The sequence below is a fragment of the Lactuca sativa genome, chromosome 1 (genome assembly GCF_002870075.4).
Source record: "Lactuca sativa cultivar Salinas chromosome 1, Lsat_Salinas_v11, whole genome shotgun sequence".
NCBI classification, from domain to species: Eukaryota; Viridiplantae; Streptophyta; class Magnoliopsida; order Asterales; family Asteraceae; genus Lactuca; species Lactuca sativa.
In genome coordinates, this window is record NC_056623.2 from 66,568,038 (window position 1) to 66,589,589 (window position 21,552).

The 21,552-nt window shown below is 34.8% G+C and overlaps 1 long non-coding RNA gene across 1 annotated transcript; it reads left to right on the forward strand.

Annotated features, from left to right (window-relative positions):
- The first annotated feature begins 6,237 nt into the window (after positions 1 to 6,237).
- On the forward strand, positions 6,238 to 7,894 carry LOC111915210 (uncharacterized). Its single transcript, XR_002858103.2, has 2 exons — positions 6,238 to 6,537; positions 7,729 to 7,894. It is a non-coding gene; the product is annotated as an uncharacterized LOC111915210 (long non-coding RNA).
- The last annotated feature ends 13,658 nt before the right edge of the window (positions 7,895 to 21,552 follow it).

The window sequence follows — 21,552 nt, forward strand, 5'->3', positions numbered from 1 at the left end:
TACTTTAAAATATAACCATATTTTATCAAAGTATAAGAACATCCAGAATCTAAACACTCGAACACAAGTATCACAAGAAGAACAAGAATAAAAGTCTTCGGATGTTGAGCATTACCGTCAAACCTAGGCAGTTATGTAATCGTAAGTTGGAATAAATGTAACCTTATGTTTTGGGACAAGAAGAAGATAAATCCAAGCCTAAACAAGATCTAATCAAAATAAGCTCCAAGGTATGAAATTTATACCTTTAAAAGATGTACAAAGAGATGTAGATTCTGGATCCAAAGGCTTGAACAAACCACCACTTCTTGAATGATCTTCCTTTACTACCATGAACACTAAAGGATCATTCTCAAGATTCAAATCTCACACATAAGGGCTAGGATTTTGATTTTAGGGTTTACAAGAATGGAGGTTGGTCATAAGGAGGTCCAATGGGGATTAAGATGTTTAAATAGGGGACACAGTCGAAAAAATTCAGGGTTTAAGCATTGAACAAGTATGCCCGGCGTACACACATGTACACCTAGTGTACTCCTCCTCCGCCACAACTTTAATGTTGACTTACACCCGACGTACAACATGGTACGTCCAATGTAAGTGGTCTAAATTGCTATAATTTAAAATACTAATGGTTGAAAAGGAAATAACTGACAACGGGTGTTACAATTGCCTAAGGCTAGAAGAGAGCTGAAAGAGTTGTATCTTAGTGTCCTTGATGATTCTGTAAACCTAACTTTTCATGTTTTTGCATAAGTTTCACATAATCCTGTATCAACTGGTGCTGGAAAAAAGGACCAAACTCACCTCCACCGCCTCCACCAACAAAATGGATTCGGTATCTAAATTATCCACCCCAAAACATAATCACTTTTCACCACAACATCTGGGAAAACTTACCAGTCTTGATATCAGTAGAGCCTTAGAAGCGTCCTCCACAACTACGCCACATCTCCATTCGTTGGCGCTTGCGGTGCCGATGGGGAGAAATTACAGGCACCACCATCAAGTGGCTCCATTCTCTACCTACACAACAATAATTTAAACATCTGATGCTCAAACAAAAATGGAAATATGATGAAAATCGAGCTTGAACTTTGAAAAGTTAGGGCTTATCTTGAACATATTTGTGTTAATCATGTTTCACACCAAAAAAACCAAATTAGAGGATGGAGTCGGAGGTAAATAAGATTGAAAAGGGGATTGGGAACGAAAAAGCGTGTGAGGTCGCAATAAAAAGTGGTGATGCACCAACGTTCCACCTACCACCATTTCCCCCATTTCTCTAGTTGGCACCTCAACTCCTGCTTCTTCCTAATTTGATTTGGGATTCAAGTTCGCCGGAAAACACTGTAGTGGTGAAGTGACTCAACCAACATCACAACTGGCAACATGACTAGACCATCCTCTTTCATTCCCTTTATACCTCCATGTTGGCCATTAGCATCACCCTTACCCTTCTTTCTGAACCAATAAATCCATCTATTATTGTAATATAGAAAGCATTTGAACTCAAAACTCAATAGCAATTAAGTAAAGAAAAAAGAAGAAAGAAAGATATGCTTTCTTTAATTATGTACGTGTATGTGTAGTATTTGTTTGTGTTTTATCCATGAAAACAAAATATGAACGTTTTGTGAAAGGAAAAAGGATGAGAGCAAGAATTAATGGTGAAAGGTGATTGACGTTCTTACATGAGAGAAATGGTGTGCTTGAGAGAGAGAGAGAGAGAGAGAGAGAGAGAGAGAGAGAGAAAGGCAATATAGTCTTTCAACTTATATTTAACATAAAAACTAACGCTGTTAGTCATAAGGACTAATGGTGTGTAAAGTTTGCTTTAAAGGGACTATCCATGTAAAAAAAAGTTTCACAAAAACTATTTTAGAGAAAAAAAAATGGAAAACAATAAAGACCATTTGTGAAATTTTGTCTAACATGATACAATTCCAAATATTTCAATCATCACCCTAAGGATAAACACAACTAATTTATACAAACTTAGTAATTTTATAATACAAACAATACAACATTACAATTAGAACTTACTAAATGAAACAAAACAATACTAACATTACAATTTTACAACTAAAATTACATGAATGATACAATTTCAATCATCATCTTAAACATAATCAAAAGTAATTTATCTAATTTTTCAACATAAACGATACAACTAGAATCATATTAGTGATATACATAAACACATCAATATAACACTAAAATTAGAATTACATGAATAATAAAAATAATTTAGAAAAATTACTCGAGTATCTTCGATAGAGGAACCCAAATTTTCATTTCAGATATTTATATAAAAATCTTTATTTAAAAAAAAAAAAAAACAATTTACCCTACCATCGTTTTCAGGTGCATTAAAAGCGAAACTTGTAGAGTGTTTTTTCCCTACATTTTCCCTTGTAACATGCTATCACATGTTTTTAGGTTATCATTAAATAAAATTTGCAAGAAAACTTTTAAGTTTATAAGTTTTTTACGTTGTTATCCTGAGTATCTTTTTTTTTCTTCGTATTATATGTATTCATCAATTAAAAACGTATTTAAACACAAAAAACATGTTTAATTAAATATTGTGTTTACATTTTTTAAAAGTTATTTGTTTATATATATATTTTTTTCTATTTATATGGATTAAAATGTAAAAATATATTTTTAGAAGTATACATACATATTTTTTTACGTATTTAGAAGTATATCAATAAAAACCGTGTTTATATAAAATAAATACATTTATATTTCAAAAAACATAAAAAATATTTATTTATACTTCTAAATGTCAAAAAATACGTATTTATACTTCTAAAATCATATTTACATTTCTAAAAATATAATTATACTTTCAAAAAAAATGTGTATTTATGTTTCTAAAAAATATCTATATCTTTGAAAACGTTATTTATATTTAAAAAAAGGTAAAAATATGTATTTATGCTTCTAAAAATATGTATGTACCTCAAAAAGGTAAAAATATTTAATTATATTGTTAAAAAACATATTAATATTTCTAAAAATATATATACACTTCTAAATATATATATATATATATATATATATATATATATATATATATATATATATATATATATATATATATATATATCAAACTTCTAAATAGGTATTTATATTTGTGAAAATATATGTATACATCTAAAATCATATTTTTATGAATACATATAATATGAAAAAAAAAAAAAAAAAAAAAAAAAAAAAAAAAAAAAACCTTAAAAAACATAAAAAATTTATAAACTTAAAGGTTTTCTTACAAGTTATATTTCATATTTCTTGAAACCTATAATAATAAGTAACAAGAAGAAAAGTAGAAACAATTGCGAAATTAGATCAAGTTAAGGTAAAACCATATTTTTATTAAAAACTTAATGGTTTTTATATCAATATATTTTTTCCATTGTATTCAAGTATGGGATCACGGCCGGCCCAAATAAGTTTGAGACCCAGTACAAACACAAAAAATGAGCCCGTCAAATATCAAAATTTGATTTTTTTGTCCTTAAACATAATAATACAAACATAAGGTTATTATGATATTAGAGAATATATTCTCCAAAATATCATTAACCCATAAATCAGCGTTCAGATCAATCAATTGGTAATGAACAAAAAAAAATGGAAGTATATGATATGAAAACTATCTTATGCAATGAAATCACAAGTTACAAACTTGGAGGGCTATATAATGGAACTGTGCCTAAATAATTTTTTGTATATACATGGGATTAAAATTCATTCCGTGTATTTCCTAACTAAGTTCGAATATATATGAAGGGTTAAACAAAAAAACAGAGAAGACGACGTAACTTTTAAATTTTTGTCATTTATCTCAAAAATAAAAGTATGTCTCAAAAAAAATTAATAAAAGTTTAGATACTTTAGTAAAAGTTCAGATACTTTAGTTGCAGAAAAATGAACCGTTTTCTGGAAAAATTTTCCAAAAAGAATGAAAATTTTGAATACGTGTTTAGTTCGTTTATTTTTCTAAATTTTTCACGGAAAATAAAAATTTTCCGTTTTTTTAAATTACAAAGAAGTTGAAATTTTTTTGGAAAACAAATAATTATTGTTTTCCACATTTTTCTAATTCCAAAATATTTCTAAAATATAAACACACATTTATTCCCACCTCTACCTACCCCCACCGTAATACCCCCAACCCACCACACCCCTACCTACCGACTCCCAAGCCCACCCCCACATATATATATATATATATATATATATATATATATATATATATATATATATATATATATATACACACACACACACACACACCCCACCCACACAAACACAAACCCCACCTACACAAACACACACCTACCCCAACCTTCACTCACACACACATAACCACAAACACACACACACACACACACACATACACACAGCCGCCCCAACCCCATCCCCACAAACACACACACACATACACCCTCATAAATAGACACCCACCCCAACCCCCACATACACCCACCCATCCCTATAACATACACACACACACATAAACATATACACCAACACCCATACACACACAAACACCCACCCACACACACACACCTACACCCACCCCCATAACACACACACACACACACCCAACACCATTACCACAATCACCGACCTACCATCAACATCACCATCACCACCACCACTACCCCATCACCAGCATCACAACTGTCGCCACAATCACCAACACCGCCACCGCTACCATCACCACTGCCTGTCATCACCACCATCATCGTCGCCACCACCACCACCACCCACCACCACCGTCGCCATCATTGACACCACCATTACCCCCCCGCCGCTACCCTCACCCCCACCCTACCACCGCTACTGTTTTCTAAAAATGAAAACCGATAGAAATGTACATATCTAAACGCGTTTTCTAATTTTTTAAAATTGAAAAAGAAAAATGAATAAGTTTTAACTAAACGCGTTTTCTGAATTTTCCAATGAAAACTGAAAATAAAAAACAAAAACTGAAAAGGGAAAATGAAAAACAGAAAATGAAAATTATTTTTCCGTAACTAAACGCAAACTGAGGTTGCATTTAGTTACGGAAAAACAGTTTTCATTTTCTGCTTTTTGTTTTCCCTTTTCCAATTTTTGTTTTCGTTTTCATTTTCTTCGGAAAACTTAGAAAATGCGTTTAGTTAAAACTTGTTCATTTTTCATTTTCAGTTTAGAAAATTAGAAAACGTGTTTAAATGTATAATTTTCAATCGATTTTCATTTTTAAAAAACAGTAACGGTAGTTGGGTGGGGGTGGGGGCAGCGGCGGTGGTGGTGGCGGCGACAATTGTGGCAATGGTGGTGATGGTAGGACGGTGATTGTGGTAGTGGTGTTGGGTGGGTGGGTGTGTCTGTGTCTATGTATGTTTGTGGGTGTGGGTGTATATGTTTGTGAGGATGGGGTGGATGTGGGATTGTGTGTGTATGTGTGGAGGGGGTGGGTGGGTGTTTGTGGGTATGTGTGTGTTGGGGGGGGGGGGTAGGTGTGTGTGTGTGTGTGTGTGTGTGTTTGTGGGGGTATGTGTGGGGGTGGGTGTGGGTAGGTAGGGGTGTAAGGGTTTGGGGGTGTTAAGGTCGACGTAGGTACATGTGGATAGGGTGGGAGTAGGTGTGTGTTTATATTTTCGAAAATTTTTGGAATTAGATAAATGTGGAAAACAATGATTATCGGTTTTGAAAAAATTCCCAATTTTTTTTGTAATTTTAGAAAACAGAAAATTTCATTTTCCATGAAAAATTTAGAAAAATAGACGAACTAAATGTGTTTTCAAAATTCTCATTCTAAAATTTTTTTTTTCCAAAAAATGGCGAATTTTCCACAACTAAACGCAACCTGAGTTACTGACCCTATAAAATATATACAGTCCGGTCTAGTCTAGACCCGAGTTACTAACCCGGTCTGATCCGGTTCGGAAGACGCCGTCCATTTGCGAAAACCCCATAAACCTAGGTCCATGGCTTTGTCTATAGTTTCCTCTGCTTTCTTTCTTTACCTTCCTCCAAAATCACATTTCGGTATTTCCCCACCTCATTACATATAGTGGTGTTTGTTTTATTTTTTAAAACATCTTTTAGCTTTTAGGAAAAGATAAAAAGCTATAAAATATTTGGTAAAAACCACATTTTGTAAAAGCACTTTTTGATATTCATATAAGGAAAATGAACTTTTTGAAATTTGCAACTTTTCCTAAAGATCTTTTGTCTCTCTATATCTAAGCGAAACAACCCCCTATTCTCCCTAACCCTTTCCTCAAAGCTTTTCTCCATACCCACTTCCTGTAAGTTCTTTGCGGCCACACCTTCGTCTCCAGTTGTCACAAAACTTTCCCTTTCATTAGATTCATAGTTGGATGATGATTTATCAACCGGTGTTGACGAACTACTGGAGCAGAAATTTTCCTCTGAACTTAAACTCTTCGTGTGTAGTTTGTCGTTTAGTGTTGATAACCAACTCTTGCTCTGTTGTTTGCACGCTCCGGAAATGTGGAGGTCGTCGAGGTATGATTTACTGTTTTCAACCAAATTTTCGTTCGATTTCTTGTAGAAGAATGTTATTCTGCATGTTTCCAGAGATATTCACTGATTTTTAACTTAATTCAGTTCATTATGATTAGGAGTTTGAAGTTTTTGTGTGCTTTGAGACCTAAATTTGTTGTTTCTAAACCCTTGGCTCAACTGTTCTTCCACGACTTGAACACCTTGCCGAAAATTCACACACACTAATAACCATTATCGACATTCCCTACATCAACTTCAGCATCTTCTTGTTTGTAGTTGGAAGCACTAATAATGGTATTGCCACTTGCTAGTGTCCCTTGAATCACATTAGGGTTTCCTTTGACCACCTGACTCTAAGGATTCAGGTGATTCGATTATTATCTACAAAGACCTCATAAATTTTCTCACAAGTTTGTTCATTAAGTAATAAATATTTCCATATTCATGCTATAAGTACTTAGTACCAAAGGAATCTTGGTTACCTTATCATTACACATAATTTTAACTTTTCTTATTGAAATGTTTTTCTACCATGGCAAAGAAGTTATGGAGAGTAGGTGTATCTTTTGTTTTATCATCAAGCAAATAATTTAAATAAATATAAACCCCTTAGGAATAATCATCAAATCACAATGAATTAATTCAAAATTATGAGTTTCTTTTTTGTGTGTTTTGCTCTAATAAGCACTTGTCATTATCTTTTTTCACTCGCTTCATTCTGGATCCTCGATGTATAATCTTGTATAAAGCATATATCTTGTTAACGATTGTGACAAAATAATTATTTTTTTGCATGTCAATACACATATTTCTTTCAAGCAATATTCTATTAATGGAGTTATCTTTGAAAATATCTAGAATATGACTTTTTTTCTAGATAGTGTCCATTCATTTCTTGTCTCCTCATATTGCGGAAGGACTCAATTTCACATATAAATAGGTAGGTTCCTCTAATTAGTCATTTGTATTCATCACTTCTGAGAAAGCCAAAGTGTTTTATGATAAAGATAGTGGTAGATCTAACTTCTAAGATCAAAGGGTTTTGGATTTGTGACTTATACTTCTCTTGATGAGGTCTATAGTGCAGTTGAATCACTTGATGGTGTTGTAACTTCACTCCTTACTCTTTAGCTTCTTCTATCACCACGTTTTAGTTTCTTTTGTGACAATTTTTAATGGTTTCTTTTGCAGGATCTTGATGATAGAAATATCAGAGTTAGTGTTGCTATACCTCCACAAAGGCAACAAATTTAAACAGTCTTGTGTATAAACTATACAGTGTTAAAATTTGTGTGTGTTTTGAGGTTGAATGACATTTCATTAAGTAGATAAATTCGATTGGGGTGTTCATGGTGAATGGTGTACATATATAACAATTAGGTTTGTGATTCCACCAACAGTTTGATAAAATGTCTGACAGGACCCCTATTTCAAACCATCTGGTTTGTGATAAATGCTCGTGAGTCTCAACATGTATAAAGACGATTGAACTATTCGATAAAATGCTTGAGAGAAACTCTGTCTCATTGACAATTGAGTTTGGTAAACCTCCAACAGTTCCCTGAAAACAGTCTTCAAACCATCATATTCATATGTTTGAACCTAAAGCATGTGTCTTGGTGATTAAACAAAGTGTTTGACAAAATGCCTAAGTGAACCTCTACTGTATTGGTGATTTTAATGTCATCAAACATTTTATGCGATTGATATTTTTGAAAGTATAGGTTGTACTCAAATACAAGTTAAGTGATATGTATTGTACACTAGTATAATTGATCGGGTACATAAAAGTGGTGGGGGTTTCTTAATGTTTATCAGTTGTGGGGCCTATTAACAACCCAAAACAAACAATCATTATATGAACTATAGTTCCTAAAAAAATTTCAAATTGTGGCTCATAAGAGTCTAGACATACATAAAAGTGGATTGACAACAAATGGTTTCCATGGTGGATGATTCATGGGCCACATCAAACCATTAAAGATCATGTACTTATCTTTGAGTTTATGCAATCATTATATAGTGTTGAACTAGTGGACTTCAAGCTGAGGGTTATCTTAGATTCATTTAGTGGTCTGAGTCATTCAACATCTTTAACAGTTGATGATCATAAGCATTTATTCTATTTTGTTTCTCAAACATCATATGCGCTATGTACTTTACCAAACACTAAATACTTCAAACGGTTAAAATCCTATTAGAAGTCATCACATGTTTGCTCTAGCACTAAGGAGGTCAGAATCTATGATTGAGGTCACAGTTGCAAGCCTTTACATCATTTTTCTTTCTCTACAGATACTGTAATTTACCTATTCCATATTGGCTGTCCGACTGATTGGTGTAATACTATAGGTCATATAGGAGCAGAGACAAGGTGAATAATGAATGAGCACGAAAAGCGGCATAGCTCTAGGGTAGGTTGACTTTGATTGAGTTAGTGCTAGAAATTAAAAAGATTTCTTTCATTAGATAATGATTAATTCCAATTAAGTTGGGCTGCTTGCTAAACACTTGGTTTTTGGGTGTATATTAAATGATTCCAACTGCTTTTTTTTGCAAGTAGTTTGAATTATGCCAAAAGACACAAGATTTGTGGGCTAAATGATTCCTTTAACCTTTGTTATCTTTGACTTAAAGACAAAGGGTGGTTATATTATACTTTTTTCTTATGTCACACCTACATTATGCCATGCATGTCAGACAGAATTGAGTAATAGAGACTTAATCATAGCGTTTCAGTTAAATTATTCAATTCAAATTTCTCTTTTAGTAACATAAAAAGAAAAAAGGTTAAAACCTCCATTGAATGTATTACTTTTAAATTGACCAAGAAATGGGTCCCCCTGTGTTTTTAGTTTTACTCGTCTTCAACAAGTTTTGGGATTGATTAATGCATGTTACTCTTGGAATTTGCTGAAAGTTTTGCACACATTTCTAGGCATTTCTTACTAGAATCATGCTTGATTTGTCTTCCACAATCATGGTTAATCCAAATGTGTTTTTTTTTTTTTTGTTTTAAATTGGAAAGAGTGTGAAAGAATCAAGAAACACCCCATCTCAAAGAAAGTATGCGAATTCCTTTTTGACTGTTGTCTATCCTTTTTTTTTTTTTTAATATCTGTATTGTATAATTCTATAAATATTATACTATTATATAAATAAGACCCATAACATGAAAAAGAAAAGATAATGTGTATCCATGTGTCATGACACAATTTGGCACCAAAATGATTTGAAGTCTAGATGACATGAAATCACTCAAGAAATGGTGTGTGTTTTCTTATCTTTCAATTGTTGGAAAGTTAGTGGTTTCTTGACAGACTTTCCATGGAGAAGAACCAAATTAAACATGCTCATGCTTGCTTTGACTGTAGTACCCTTTCTACTTCTTTATTCCTTCACACTTTCATTCAAGGAGTATCACATAATTTGTTCATTTTGTTGTTCTCAAATCAACGGAACCCCAACATTATATATATATATATATATATATATATATATATATATATATATATATATATATATATATATATATATATATATATATATATATATATATATATATATATACGAATTTGAAACAGTGTGAATATGGGTTCCTATTTTCTTTGAGGTGAAATTTGATTTGTTTATTATATTATACAATAGAAAAGAGAGGAATAGTAGACAGATTGCGAGAGATGAGACATGAAATAGTTTCTTAAAAGAGGGACAAGATCAGCAAAAGTGGAAAACACGATGGGTCCCATAGAGCTAGTCACAAACCACCATATTTCTTTGCTATCACAACCCCAACTTTTGTGTCGGTAACCGCTAAGAAACAAAGAAAATACAAATATTTTTTTACGTTAATTACTGAATTTTAAATCTATAACCACTTTGATTGAAAACGCCACTTGATACTTAATGATTTGGATTATTCCTATTGTTGTGATTAAGAGAAATGCAAAACGCGTCGACAGAGGACTGTTACATAGAACTTATTGTTGAAATAGCATACGTTTTTAAAGCTCCTTGATGTGTCTACTAATGTTTTATGTTTGTTTAACCTAAATCTTTATGATAAATATATTTTCAGAGATTGGAACTCATATAGGATTCATTGATAAAGTTATAATGCATCTTGGTAATTCAATTATGGGAAATTTTTTAAAACAACTTTATTATTATAGATCTATTTTAAGACAGATTAGCTCAATTCAAAGGATCATGATAACATTCTCATTCAAATATATAAAAGTGTTTACAGGTGTTTCTAGAGATACATGAGATATACAAGACACATACATAACACCCCTATTTACAATGTAGAGTTTCGGGTAAGCTAATAGTTGTAGACTTTACGTACATATGGTCTACTTATGAATGTGATAAATGTGAGCAACCATTCATCTTCATATGAGTTACAACACTCCCCATATGGTGCTTAAATTTACGCCGAATGATATTTTTACTTATTCATCTTGTATTTTCAGACAATCCGTCAGATATTTGCCTCGTTAAAAACCTTGCCGGAGAAAACTCTTTGGGACAAAAACTCTGGGCGAAGGACAAAAGAGTACGATTTGGATGTCTTGAGCGAGGGAAAGAACCATATGTGGTGTGCATCATAAAACCTTGTTAAGAGAAAACCTAGTTGGACAAAAACTCTAACGAAGGACAAAAGAGTGCACAATGGTTGCTAAGTATTCAATTGGATACTCCCATTGACTTCAACAGTTCTTAGTGAGAATGGGATACATTTGGTGTCTCATTAAAAACACTTTGTCAAGATAAACCCCAATGGGAAACAACCCTTAAACGAAAGGAAAAAGAGTACACAAGCATTCGTCGGGATGCTCCCCTTCACATGCACTCAACATGGTACAAAGTAGACATCGGGATGCAATCATTATTCACACACAACTAGGTGCATGTTACATGTCATTTAGGTAGCTCAGAGAGTTTCCTAATTCCAATAGCTTTAACATGTTTTTGGAAAGAATACTTCGGCAATGACTTGGTGAACAAGTCTGCGTGATTCTTATATGATCCAATATGTTGCACTTCAATCTTTTGAATTGCTTGTTGTTCATGTGTAAAGAACAATTTTGGCGAGATGTGCTTAGTGTTATCCCCTTTGATGTAACCATGTTTCACTTGATCAATAACAACAATGTTATCTGAGCAACAACTAGTCTGGATTCGAACCCCAAGTGGGGGGAGTTAGTGGTTCAGGGAGAGAAAGCCCAAAGTGGGTAGTTATTATGTTCAACAGCGAGGGCTAGGTGCTATATTCAACATGGTTGTTCAAGATTTTTCGTTTATGTTATGGATGCCCAAGATAAGGCTAAGGCGGCCATGGATGATGTGCCGATTGGCAAGATTATCTCGATGTGTTTGTAGAGGATTTGACAGTGGTGCCTCCGGAGAGGTAGGTTGAGCTCAAGGTTGGTTTGGTTCCAGGTGTGGCTCCGATAGCCAAAGCACCGTATCGGTTGGATCCTCCTGAGATACATGAGCTGTCTACACAGCTGCATGAGCTGTTAGATAAGGGATTCATTCAACCGAGTTGTTCACAATGGGGAGCACCGATCTTGTTTGTGAAGAAGAAGGATGGGTCTCATCGTATTTGAGCTGACTACCAAGAGCTGAATAAGGAACGGTGAAGAACCGTTATCCACTCCTAAGGATTGATGATCTTTTTGATCAGCTTCAGGGTGTATCTTGGTTTTCCAAGATTGATTTGCGATCGGGTTATCATCAGATGAGGGTTAGGGATTAGGATGTGCAAAAGACAGCTTTCTAGACCCGTTATGGTCATTACAAGTTCGTGGTGATGCCTTTTGGGCTCACAAATGCACCAACCGCGTTCATAGATGTCATGAACCGCGTGTGCACGCCGATACTGGATCACCCTGTGATTGTATTTATCGATGATATGTTGGTCTATTCCAAGACCCAGGAGCAGCACGAGGAGCACTTGAGGGAAGTGCTGGAGACGTTGAGGACAGAGAGACTTTTTGCGAAGTTCTCAAAGCGTGGGATCTGGTTGCGCGAGGTGCAGTTTCTGGGGCATCTTGGCAACTAAAACTGTATTCTGGTCAATCCATCCAAGGTCGAGGCCGTGATGCAGTGGGAGGTTCCGAGGTCTCCAAATGAGATTTGGAGTTTTCTTGGTCTAGTAGGTTATTATCGGAGATTCATCTAGGATTTCTCCAAGATAGTTGTTCCTTTGACTCGGTTGACAAAAAAGATGGTTACATTTCGTTGGGGGCCTGATCAGCAGGCAACTTTTGAGATCTTGAGACAACAGTTGTGTAAGGCACTGATTTTGACCCTACCGGAGGGTGTTGAGGATTTCATGGTTTATTGTGATGTGTCGATCACAGGTTTGGGAGCAGTGTTGATGTAGAGGGGTCGCGTGAGCGCTTATGCTTCAAGGCAGCTAAAGCCTCACGAGGTGAATTATCCGACTCATGATTTGGAGTTGGGAGTTGTGGTTTTCTCCCTCAAGATTTGGCAACATTACCTTTATGGGGTCCATTATACTATTTACACGGATCACAAGAGCCTAAGGTATCTAATGGCCAAATCTGAACATGAGGCAACACCGGTGGTTGGATGTGGTGAAGGATTACGATTGTGAGATACTTTATCACCCGAGAAAGGCCAATTTGGTGGCCGATGCTCTTATCCGCAAGGCGGTCGCAACTCCAATCAAAGACATATGTTCGAGGATGACTATGATTACTCCGTTGTTGGAGAGGATTCGTGAGGCTCAGGTCAAGGCTATGAAGGAAGAGCACTGGAAGAGTGAGCATATTGTGGGTCAGGCAACTTCCTTTAATTATGATAGCCATGGATTGTTGAATCTGCATCGGTTGGTTTGGGTTCCATACTGGGGCGGTGTATGTCAGATGCTGATGGAGGAAGCGCACAAGTCTCGTTTCACATTCATACCGAGGGGACGAAGATGTATAGGGATCTTTGTCATGATTATTGGTGGCCCTGCATGAAGCGGAATGTGGCTTGGTATGTGGAGCAGTGCTTGACTTGCAGGAAAGTCATGGTTGAGCATCAACGACCTTACGACAAGATGCAGCCGTTGGAGGTTCCTGTATGGAAATGGGAGGATATTACCATGGATTTCATCATGAATTTGCCTCGGACTACACATGTGGTGAAGGATTATGATTATGAGATACTTTATCACCCGGGAAAGGCCAATTTGGTGGCCGATGCTCTTATCCGCAAGGCGGCCGCAGCTCCGATCAAAGACATATGTTCAAGGATGACCGTGATTACTCCATTGTTGGAGAGGATTCGTGAGGCTCAGGTCAAGGCTATGAAGGAAAAGCACTGGAAGAGTGAGCGTATTATGGGTCAGGTAACTTCCTTCAATTATAATAGCCATGGATTGTTGAATTTGCATCGGCTGGTTTGGGTTCCATACTGGGGTGGTGTACGTCAGATGCTGATGGAGGAAGCGCACAAGTCTCGGTTCCACATTCATCCCGGGGGGACGAAGATGTATCTTTGTACTGATTATTAGTTGTCTTGCATGAAGCGGAATGTGGCTTGGTATGTGGAGCAGTGCTTGACTTGCAGGAAAGTCATGGTTGAGCATCAACGACCTCACGACAAGATGCAGCCATTGGAGGTTCCCATATGGAAATGGGAGGATATTACCATGGATTTCATCACGAATTTGCCTCAGACTACACAAAGGGTGGATTCAATTTAGGTCATCGTGGATTGGTTGACCAAGAGCATGCATTTTATCCCGATTCAGGAGAGTGTTTCTGCAGAGAAGTTGGTTGAGGTATACATCAGGGAGCTTGTGGCACAGCACGGGGTGCCGATTTTCATGGTTTCAGACAGAGATGTCTGGTTTACTTCCAGGTTTTGGAAGAGGTTCCATGATGAGTTGGGTACTCGTCTCCATTTCAGCACATCATTCCATCCGCAGACCGATGGTCAGAGCAAGCGGACGATTCATACATTAGATGATATACTATGGGCCTGTTTTTTGGACTTTGGTGGGAGTTGGGCTACATATCTTCCGTTAGCGTAATTTTCGTATAACAATAGTTATCACACCAGCATTGATTGACCTCCTTTTAAGATTTTCTATGGGAGGAAATGCATGACCCCAATTTTTTGGGGCGAGGTCGGTCAGTGGGTTATTGAGAGTACCGAGGTGGTAGTCAAGACCATTGAGCTGATTCAACAGGTTCGGAGTAAGCTATAGACAGATCAGAGTCAGCAGAAGAGTTATGTCAATAGACGCTAATCAGATTTAGAGTTGCAGGTGGGGGATATGGTTCTCCTGAAGGTGTCACCTTGGAAATGTGTCATCCGATTTAGGAAGCGAGAAAAGCTGGGTCCCAGGTATATCGGTCCTTTTAGGGTTTTAGCTCGGGTGGGTCGGATTGCGTATCACTTGGATCTTCTAGATGAGCTCAGTCAGATTCATAGCACATTCCATGTCTCTCAACTACGGAAGTGTTTAGTGGATGATTCCGCTGTGGTACCATTGGAGGATATTCAGGTGGATGATTGCCTGAATTATATCGAGAGACCAGGGGAATTCTTGACCGAAAGATGAAAACCTTGAGGAACAAGGTTATTGAGTTAGTGAAAGTCCAGTGGCAGCGTCACAAGGGTTTTGAATGTACTTGGGAGTCGGATGATGAGATGAGGCAACACTACCCAGAGTTATTTAGAGCAAAGGACTTCAAGGACGAAGTCTGATTCAAGTGGGGGAGAATCGTAACACTTGAAATGGGTATGTTTCCTTTTTAGCCCATCATAATCAAAACATTGCATTTTTAAGCCTTATGGCTAGTACGTGGGGCGTACCATATTGTATGCTTAGCGTACTAGTTATAGTGTGATCGCAGATTCGAGCTTCATACGCTGGGTGTACAAGGGTTACGCGGGGCGTAAGCTTGCCATGAGAAAACCCTAATTTTTAGGGTTTGTGCCCTATATAAGCCTCATTAACTCACCCCTTGGACATTTTAGACCAGTCTCCACCCTTTGAAAACCCTAATTCGTCCCTTTACCTTGTATGGTGCCCTTGTGCTCTTGTTTTGATCATTTGAGGGCTTTGTGTATCTTGAAGTGGTAGAAGAAGAAGCTTGAAGACTCATTATTTGGAGGGAAGCTTAGAGATCTAGCTTTAGCAGCTTCATTTCATTGCTTTTGAGGTATAAAGTTCAAAGCTTGTCATCTTATTTCATAGATCTATTTCCTTGGCATGTTTTTGGCTTTTTGGTCCCTTTCTAGTTGGGTTGTGAGCTAAGGATGTTTTTGGAGCTTATCCTTATAGATCTAGGCATATTAAGGGCTTTTTTTTAGCATAAACGTGAAAACTTTATGGTGGATTTGGTCTCATACATGTGTTAAGTCTTTTATTAAGCTCTTTTGAGCTCTAAATCCCTATTAAGTCGTGCATGCACATAAAGTTGTCAACTTTACATAATAAACCACTTTCGGGAAGTCAAATCTAGGTTTTGGGTTGAAGTCTTAACCGAATAAGTGTTGAATAAGGAAGGTTGGCAAAGCTGAGGAGTACGTTGGGTGTACAAGATGATACACCACGCGTACAAGCCTCCATGTGAGTACAATTAGCGTACGAGCTAAGTATGCCCTGCATACTCAGCAGTTGGGGTTTGAAAGGTTTAGGCTCACGGTGTTGGGCCATGGTTGGACTATGGATGATTAGGGCCTTGTTGGGCCATCAAAATGTTATTTTGGGCTAAGGATGTTTTATTGGATCTTGGTTGAAGACCCATAAAGGGGGTTTGGTCCCAATTTGGAAAATTAGACCGTATCTGGGCCTTGGATGATTATTTTGGAATTTAGGCTCTTTGGACATTTAGATTGGGCCTTGGCCTTGGGCCAAGTTAGGGGAAGGGTAAAAAGATCTTTTACCTAGTTTGGACTCTTAGTGTGAGTTGAGATCCAACTATTAACTGGATGTTATTTTGTGATAGTGTGGGGATTTTAGCGGACCAGCATCCAGAGATCTTTCTATGATATTCAGCAGTACGAGGTGAGTTTCCTCACTATGTTTAGCGGGTCTAAGGCACCAATGTCGGCCCATGATCACTTATGCTAGGATACTAGATGTTTGTGTGACTCGTGTATGTGTATATGCTTATATGATTTGTTTGTTGGGCGGGGCCCGTTATGTGAGTATGGGCAGGGCCCGTTATGCGAGTATGGGCAGGGCCTGTTATACTCAGTGGGTGGGCCCTATATGTGAGTTTGGGTGGGGCCCATTATACACAGGTTCCAAAGGGAAGAGCCTTGATACATTGATTGGGCGGCGCCTGTTATGTGTTTGTTTATGTATGGTATGTAGTATGTTGGGGAACTCACTAAGCTTTGTGCATATGGTTTTTAGTTTATGTTTCAGGTTCCAAAGGGAAGAGCCTGAGATGATTGCAGAGCACACACCACCTCTATCTACATTTTGTGATTTACTCAGATATGATATGATGATTGATATATTTGTTTTATCTAGACTTTTATAATGATGTTTTTGAGATATTGGTTTTATTAATTTATAAATAAAATTTTTTGGTCTTATTTTTGGGACGTTACACCATGACAAGTACAAAATTTAGCAAATCTACTCGGTTAATCACTAATAAGATTTTATATAAAATCTATAAAAATAATTTTTGGCATTTACGGTTTTACGCAATGTTAACCACTTTATATTCCTATATCCATTTGAAATTTTATTCCTATGACGGTTCTATACTTGTAAATTAGCAGGTGAAAGTAACATACCCTAAAGATCATATGCATACGCATATGCACATGCATAAGAATAAAGATATTCATATTCATCTGAATAAGTATATATATATATATATATATATATATATATATATATATTCATAAGAATAAGTATATGCATAAGGTAATTAAATATATATGATTATGCTTATGTATAAACATATACATATGCATAATATTATATATGCATAAGATTTAGTATATGCATATGCATATGCATATGAATAAGTGTATACGTATACATTTTCATAAGAATAAGTATATGTATATACATATGAATAAGTATATGTATATGCATAATATTCTGTATGCATAAAAATAAGTAGATGCATATTGATAAGCATGTGCATATACATAAGAATAAGTATATGCATATGCTTATGAATAAGTCTATTCACACACATAATAATGCGTATATGCATATACATATGAATAAGTACATCCATCTGCATAAGAATAAGTATACAATATATATATATATATATATATATATATATATATATATATATATATATATATGAATAAGTATATGCATACGCATATTCGTAAGTATATGCATATGCATAAAAATAAGCATACGCATATGCATTAACATATACATATGCATTTACATTTTATATGTATATGCATATTCACATACATATGAAATGCATATGCATATTAAGATGTATATGGCCATGCATACTGATACATTTTGAAAACATCACCCATCCTACCCGTTCTCTTCTTTGTTTCCACTTTTTTTGTCTTCTACCAACCGACCCCATCCTTCTTCTTTCCCTGCGATTAAACCTCACCAAATAAATGCATATGGAAGGAAAAAATAGAAATAATAGTAAGATTATAATAGAAATAAAATTTTGTGACACACTATTAATAGAATTGTAGATTAAGGTCAAATGAAATAACAACAATCACTAGATCTTGGTCTGAGTCTTTAAGCAAACTAATGCCATGGGTAAAGATGTCATATCCGATAAAAGGATGAAAAACTATTAAAATTGTAAATGTATCAGCTCTTAGACAAAGCACTCATAACAACTTTTGTCAACTTCAAAGGATATAAAGTTTCAATATTTTCCATTCCTCCAAGCCATAGTTACCGGTACCAAGGGTAATAATGTCACTTTTTATCTGAAAAAGAAAGAAGATAATCTGGTTAATTTTTGTCAACATTGGTAACCAAAGAGAATTATATAACAAAATCTTATTAACCAAAAAGGAGATCAGGGCCTTCAGTTCCATCTAGGGGTAATTTTGTCAAATCAAAGAAAAAGATGGTTTATCCTTATATTCACCGTCTTTTCAAAATGCCAATAGAACATGAAATAACACTGCTTGTAAACTTCCAACATGAGATTCTTTTTTTTTTTTACATCTATGTGTGACCCCCTAATGTGACCAGGTTACCAATAAGGGGTAAAGAGTGTCATTTTACCAGGCCATGTAGATAAAAATCCAAACACTACATTAACCACCAACATCTTTATACATATAATTTTTTACTTCAATTTGAGATAAGTGCAATAAATGAATATAAAAGCAAGCAAACTGCAATAAATGACATCAAAATGAAAGTAAGAAAATATTTTTTTTGAAAGTACAATGCTATTAAAATTGTAATTTCAGATTAAAAAAAACCTCACATATGACTAGACCTGGTATCGATAGACATGAAAAATCTAAAAGATAAAAAAAATTAACTTAGTAGTCAATAGACAAGTCATTTAATGCATTAAGCTCTAAAAATGCCTGTTAATTCAGATTACATGATCGAATTAATAAAATAAGATTTACACCCAACTAACTGATGCAAGTGATTACTATTGGTGCTAAGCGTTTTAGGTGCCTAGAGGTTCTGTTCCAACCATCCATAATCCGAATGGAACCTGATGGGATTCATGAGACCACTTATAATTCTATCGTGAAGTGTGATGTGGATATCAGTAATGATTTGTGTGGTAACATTATTCGATTACATAGATTGATATTTATTAATTTCAAGTAAACTTTTAAAATAATCTTATGCATTCGATTGATGTATTGTCTTTTTTTCCTATTTGTTTCACATTCAGTGAAACTTGACAATTCATTAGAATAATGTGATGATCCAACATTTTTTTAAAGATTTAAGAATAGTAATTGAAAAAAATATATGCTAATAATGTAATAGATAGTATAATTTAACACAAATGTAACTTGAAGCATTGTTATAATGAAATTTGAAACACATGCATTGAACCAATGCATAAATGTATAGCGATTTTTTTTTTTTTTTTTCTGAAATTCATCAACTAAATCAAATAAATATAATCGCAAAGTAACTAAATTCGAAATAACAACTTGATTGAATTGTGTTTGATAATCAATTACCTATATTTTTTGCAACTTCAACAATTTTCATGGACAATCATGTGATTTCAATCTACAATAATCAATAGACGAACCAATTGTTGACGATATTATATAGAATCATAAGAATGTATATTGTCCCTCCGGTAAGATTTTTGCTATAATCTATTAACTCAAACGAATCCAACAATGTTAGAGTTCGTTGGTTCGCTACTATAAAAAGAGTTTGTTATTGAACTTTTATATATGTATATATATGGAGTTATGTTCAAATGTTTTCACTATCTATTGTGTGCATGTATGATTAATTCTGGACCAATCATTTTAGTTATTTTAAGAAAGTAATTAATGCATATTAAATGCTGAAGATGTAATTAATATCCATTATATCTTCAACATGTAATATGCATGCATTAATTACTTTCTTAAACTAACTAAAATGAGGGCTATTCACTCAAGTGGTGCGATGGTGTGCGATCGCTGTTTGTATTAAATTTGTCATGAAGTTGATGTTGGTGACGTCCAGGTATATGTGGGAGGTTTTTTATCATTTAAAAAATATAGGTTACAAATAAAGAAGAAATCACAAGAATGTTTTAGCTTGATCTTTGGATTGAAGCTAAGAATTGTAACAACGATATTAACAACAATGACACTCATGGAACACAAAACCAACAATAAATCTTTAATACAAATGAAATTTCGTCGATCACATTTAGTAAAATACTGGCTGAGTTCTTGAATTATAAACATGGATTTGTTTTTCGGTTTTATATTCAGAACATGATTAACATTTAGTACATCAACAAACTGGTTTATTTAAAACAACATCCATTTTTATATTTTGTTGTTATACATCAACTGAAGAATAAACGGATGTTGTGATTTATTTTGCTTTGTGTTGTTGGAAAACAAACGCACATAACGTAAGTATATTGAGCCTACTGTTATTCTTTTTTCCCATTAATCAAAATGAAGTAGATTTGTTTAGTTGGAACACATGCCTCTTTTATGCACCGTATATAATCATCACTATTAGAAATTAGAGGCAAAAATTGAGGATTTTTTTATTGAAATTCATTACATCTAATTCTAGTTGGATTTGTTATTAGATAAAGATGGCTATTACATATAATTTCCTTTAAATTATTCTCAAACCTCAAAATTTGACCATTTATGATTTATAATTTTTAAAATCATCTTATATGATTGGTGTTGTCCTGTTGTATGACTCATTAAGAAGTGAAGAATGAACTTTTTAGGAAATTAAGAATGGATACAATTGTTTTTTTTTTTTTTGTTAATTGAATACTACTTATAGGTTTATAAAATTTAACATTAAATGGTTCATGCTTTATAATTTTTTATTTTTACCTAGAGTAATGTAACTTATTTGCTTTACCTACTGAATGTTAACTTGCAAATTCTTTCAGAATGAGAAAATGCAATATTCTTTCAGACGGAGGAAGAATTTAGTACGAGGGAGGCCAATATTTTTTCAGAATGAAGAAATATAATATTTTGGATAAAAACAGGACATGTGGGTGCCACCTTGGAATGGATGCTCTTGTTGGTGTTGGATTTTATGGAGCAGAAGCATGCATGATACTAGCAGAATTAGCAATGGAGACGGGCTTGCCAAATTGTGTATCACATGTAATCAATACCTAGTTCTAATCTCGTCAACACCACCACAACCATCTGATATAGCCAATATTTTGATCAGTAGCCCTTCACCCACTAATACCATCTCCTTTACAAAGGTGACAACTAAACACCATTGTTGGACCACCATTGGATCACCTTCACACTATCATGCTTAGATAACCATTTAAGAATATTTTAGTTATATACAAAATTTTTAAA